The sequence below is a fragment of the Clupea harengus genome, chromosome 3, assembly GCF_900700415.2.
Source record: "Clupea harengus chromosome 3, Ch_v2.0.2, whole genome shotgun sequence".
In the NCBI taxonomy this organism is placed as follows: domain Eukaryota; kingdom Metazoa; phylum Chordata; class Actinopteri; order Clupeiformes; family Clupeidae; genus Clupea; species Clupea harengus.
Window position 1 is genome coordinate 26,904,149 of NC_045154.1, and position 6,000 is coordinate 26,910,148.

The window sequence follows — 6,000 nt, forward strand, 5'->3', positions numbered from 1 at the left end:
ACGCACATGCACACACCCACATACACAAACACACCCACACATACACACACACACACACACACACACACACACGCACGCACACGCGCATGCGCACACACACGCACACACTCACACGCACACATATGCCTCATGCTATGTGTGATAAAATCCCTTTGTGCGTGTTTGCCAACTTACTGACAAAGTCAGGGATTTTACCCTGAGCCGTATTGGACCACATATGTGGTCCATAGGACCTTCTCCGTTTTTTGCTTCAAGCGGTGAATGCAACCTATTGGTGCTGTTGGCTGTTTCTAAGACTTGTTTAAAAGACACAATGCAGTCAAGCAATAGCGAGTAACATTTCCCCCAAAACACCTTCCCTCTTGAGAGAGAACCCCCAACCGTACAGCTCACTCCCTGTTGCTCCGTGAGCGTCCAGAGCTGCAGTTCCAGAATGCTGATAAGTCCGCCATTCACCCCGAGTTCATATTTTTTGTGGAGGTCCATTGACTTTCTCCTTTTCAGGCCCTCTCTAATCCCCCCATCTGTGTCCGCGCTGAGGCTCTCCACAGAAGAGGCATTATTCCGGCCCTTATTACGGCGCTCCTCGCGGCTTATCTCCTTCCTGGTGACAGTCTTTTCAAGCCTTCCCTTAATGACTTGGGGAAGCTCACATGCTCAACTTCCCAGGCTGTGAGGGCCCACTGATGTCAGAGGGAGATGGAGGGTGGAGGGACAGGGTAGGGGTGGGCCTGGGGAGGTGAAGGGGGAAGAGAAGGGGAGAAAGGAGCAAGGCACGGAGGTCCCATCGCATCACACGCTCCCACATTCCATGAGTACGGAGAGCCGCGCCCCATGGAACACGGCTTGGAGCCACCACGTTCCCTGTGGAGCTCATGGCGTCCAAGTGATTCAGCTCCAGAGCTCCAGCAGTGGTCGGTCAGCTGGATGGTTGGATTTGAAATTATCTCTGAATACAATGAACTGTATTTCTGTTGATGATACTGTATTGTGTCATGGTCAATAGTATTTCGAAAACATCTGACAGAAGCTTAGCTAGAAGAAGCCAAGTATTCCTGCTTGAGTGTACGCTCTAATTCTCACACAAAACTCAGCGAAAGCCATGTCAGAATGTATGAACACCTAATAACACCTGACATCCATCCAAAGCTTAAATGAAACCCATAAAGATATCGTTTCAAGTGCAGTGTATAGTACACCTTGGAACACATAAAGTTGTAAAATATCGTCCTCCTTGCCAGATGTATCTTTTATGGTTTTGTTAATAGATACATTTAGAAGGGTATGTGCTGCCATATCAAAGACTTAGCTGTGTTTATGGTGTCCCCTTGAAATGCTTGTGGTATTCCCCATCCCCCTTTAATAACCCATCCAAACTTTCTTCATCACTAAAACTTCATAAGGGACCTGAAATGGGCAACAGGTGAAGTACTAATCCAATCACCAAGAATCTGCATCTATATATATGGTACAACATTTTGAACTTGTTGATAATGTTGAGGCGTATTTGAATTTTGGTGGGAAATGTGGTGCAAGTGTCTGACTCAGATGGCACCCAGGCCTTTTCCCTCAGGGTAGTTGGAGGGGGGGGGGGGGGGGGGGGGGGGGGCGTTCTCCGTGTTTGCATCTCCAAATTGTAAACTACTTAAGAGCTTGGGAAAACATGCGGGATTGGTCCAATTAAGCGAGTAATGACTGAGGAGAAGCTATTTACAGCGGAGAGGACAGGAGACATGCACGCCCTGGAGGACCGGGCCTCCGCGGCGCAGTGCGGCCACACTCTCCCCATCTGGTTTTCCTTTAGCACTGTGAGAAGAAAACCATGCACACACCACCACTGCAGATCTCTGTGAGGAGAAGAGGGGATTGCTGTGGCCCGTCTCAAACCGGGAGAAGCCATAGGATTGCAGAAGTAACTGGGTTTTTTCATTCTCTGGAAGCTTGTTTAAGATGTTAATTGTGTTACTCCATTGTTACCGTGTCTTGTCTATTGGCATTGTCACTTTGCAAACACTGACTCTGCATCATTTCCTCATTTGCGGTGTTCCACAGCTCCCTCACTGAAAGCTCCCTTGTTGAGTAACCCCTACTGGCCTTTCACCCTCGGATTTACTTCTTTGTGTGCCTTTTTTTTTCTACATACTTAAACCCACGTTTAATTACTGCTCCAAACAGTGACCTCTCCAACTGAAAGGCTGCTGACTAAATGTGAGACAAAGGAATGCTCAGTTTCAAGACCGAGGGAGTACCGCGATGCCCCACGGCGCAGTCAATAACTACAGAAACAAGTCGCCCTTTTGAAATTTTAGATCCCCCCCCCCCCCCCCCTGCACGCCAGCCCAAATGATTTGACAATACATTTTTACTCGATTCCAAGAGGGGGGATTAAGGCAAGGCCATAATTGCAGCCACAATAGGTGTCTGTCTGTTGACAAGGGCATTGTTGTCTGTTGTCAGCATGCGTTCCTTCTCTAACTAGCTTAAGGATCTTTAAGTGGCACATTTTACATCTATTATTCTATTTGCATGCATCACTGACTTCATTTTTTGGGGGGTGGTAGAAGACAGCAAAACACATAAATGACAAATTAGCATTGTAAAGCCAGAGTGGTTTTCCATTTCTTAAGTCAACCAGCTGCACAGGAGGAATCAGAAATGACACAGTTGTTATTGTCAGAACAAAAACTCGTACAAATTGGTATAAAATTGAATATTGCTTTTTTTTTTTCTGTGCAGTTTCCATGTCTGTGTGTGTATTATAAATGCCAAGTAGTGGAAAATATGTATGTCAACATGAAAGCATGTGTTGTTTTTGAGACCATGCACAAGCTATTATTCAATACTCAATTGCATTGGAACTTAAAAACATTGAAGCCGTACATGCCAAGTAACAGTAACTTATCCTTTGAGCTGCAATGCGAGCATCTCTGGAGTTGGACTAAAACAGCGTAGCTGTGAATTTTGACAGGTTCAATAATGGAACAAAGGCACTTTTGGAGTATGTTTACATGACAAAACTGCTGTCATCAAAAGGGAACAGAGATGAGAATGGAAACTGTTTTGACATCCAATGAGAGGTAATTATTGGATTTAGATGAGAGGGGAATTCAATCCGATCATGCTGGATTTCAGAGGGGTGAGAGGGGGTTTGTACTAAGGTAGCATTGATGCTCTCAAATGCACAATCTAGCCCAGCCGAGTCATAACATGTAATAAAACCTATTTACAAATTCCAAAATGATCTCCTCTATGACACCAACCTACTGTAATACTTCACTAAATAGATACCCACTTGCACAGAAAATGTTTTTTCTCTATCCATCTTTGTTGACATCCTCTGTCCATCATTGTGTTAGGATAAAGCACTAGTACTGCATCCGTGACTTACCAAGTATTCAATTGCCAAAATCAGTCAAATCATCACTGAATTTAATGAAGTTCAATGGTCTATTTTCTTGGTGCTGCATATACAAATGTAGATAGATAGATATATCAAGCTCTTCAAAATACTCAATGTGTGTTAATACCCATGTAAACACACACAAATAAAGTACAGGGTGTTGCTATCACAATTTCCAAAATATTTGTGTCTGTCTCTATTCTTTTTATCCCAGCGGTGATTACTGCAAGTAAACCAACAGATTCTGAAGTGAAGTAAACCAGAACATATTTGTTTTCATTTCTCCACTTTTCCCATACCTTACACGGGGGACATTGACTTCATTTTCCCATTTTGGGAATGTGAACCTGGTCAGAGGAGTTAACTGGCCTGAGAGGACTTTTAGAGTAACGTTTCCCTCTTTATCTGGCTGGCCGCCTTGAATGGCTGTCTGCGTAATGACCAGGAGAGGCGTCCACAGTGTAGACGGCAAACAGAGGGCCTCCACACTCATGCCGCTGCTGATAACATCTGCACACTTTTACCGGAACAATAAGAAATGGGGCACAGCCTGGGGCCCTGGACAGAGGGAAGAGCAGGAGGGTAGGCAAGAGACGGATTACTGTGTGTGTGTGTGTGTGTGTGTGTGTGTGTGTGTGTGTGTATGTGTGCGTGTCTGTGTGCGTGTGTGTGTGTGTGTGTGTGTGTGTATGTGTGCGTGTCTGTGTGTGTGTGTGTGTGTGTGTGTGTGTGTGTGTGTGTGTGTGTGTGTCTGTGTGTGTGTGTGTGTCTGTGTCTGTGCGTGTGTGTGTCTGTGTGTGTGTGTGTGTGAGAGAGAGATATACAGAGACAGAGACAGAGAGAGAGAGAGAAAGTATACCACTGCAGGTAATCTGTCTGGAGTCTGCCTCTTGACAGGGGCAACCACCTTGTTTGTTAGGTTTTGAGAAATGGCGATCCTATTTTGGAAGACGGCATGTCGGTATACTCTTCTTTGAAGTTAACCTGGGGCCATTCAGTAAACAACTTGTGACCTGACCAAACAAGCACCAATAAGGAGAGGGAATGTCTGCGGTACACTTAAACATTTACAAGATCAAGGCCCAATGTGTACTTAAGACTATATGAACATAGAACAACTAATACTATCTGTTATACAACTTACTGTACATTGTCTGAACTTACTGACTGTCTGATTCAATAAGACAATATGCAATTCTAATCCACAGAATACTGAGTGCCAGGTATAATCATGAATATGTATGTGAAACTATACTGGATTGAAGTGCACTTTGTCCCATTCTCGCGGTTCTCTGCAATCCAACATGGTCAAGTAAAAATGAATTCCATGCCTTTCCCTCCGCCTGTGTCTTTTGTAATGGTAATGTTAGACCTATAATCTTCCCAGCCTATGCAGACTTCCCAGAAGTCCTGCACCCGTGTTTGCCGTGCTGTCTGTATCCGGGCCTGACACTTCTGGGTCCACCGTTGACATCCTTTTGATGTACTCTTCAATTATGCTGTGGAGCAATCATCCCTCCATTCCAAAGATGGTGACTGAGCTTAAAAGCATCCAGCCTAATCATTTGGATGCATACTTCAAACCACTGAGCCATTTAAAACTGCTCACATGGAAACTTTTGAGAAAGGAGAACATGGGTTTGACTCAACTTTTTCCACCATATGATAATTGTTTAAAATATAGTTGAAACCAAAAACCACTCATTTAAGAAGCATTTTATTTTGATAGCTACATCACTGAAATGTTTAGTGTGTCGTGAGTAAAAGCAAAAAAGGTATCAAATTCAAATAGCAACACAACAAGGAGTCAGTAGATATAATAAGAATGAAAGAAAAGCACCTAAATAAGTCCCATAGTGACACCTAAAAGACTGCCTTATCACATCTAGCACTGGGTTGCTCATTTGTCCTTTTATTTTTAAGGACAAATTGTAAAAGCTAACGTTAAACTCAAATGTATCCAAGACTTTCCGACATGTAGAAATTCCCAGGTCTATTTTTGTTCTAACAGGAAAATCTCAAGGAGTAGAGGCCCTTCTATCAGCCATGTGCAGTACAGTCGCACACACACGTCAACCATTCATGCTTCCAATGGTATTGAAGAACACTGAGACCTCTTAATCCACCGCCACCCCAGCAGGGATGCTCTCACCCCAGTGCTTCTAGCTATCTGATTTGCTGTAATTCTGGTCTTTACCGGTTTACACCCCACCACCCTTGGGAATGATTGCTGCATTTTCAATGAGTCTGAGGATAAGAACCTGAATTAAAATGACTCAGCCATCAGGCGCAAACAAACGGAACGATTCTTAATGGAACCACACAAGATGTTGTTGTGTAAGGGTTTTTTAGCAAAGACGCATTGGTCAGTTCTTTGGCCCCGAGGGAAGCATTGTGTTCGCTCCTACCAGCAATGTCAAAGGGAGTTTTTTAGCACAGTACCACACAGTGAGAAAGCTATTCAACACCAATGGCTGGCCAACAACTGTGCCTAATCACTCTTCAGAGAGTTGCGAACAAACTGGCAAGGAACCATCCCCTGATCTTGCAGAGAATAGCTGCCATTGTGAGCGGTGAGCTAATGTATGACAGTCGAGTAA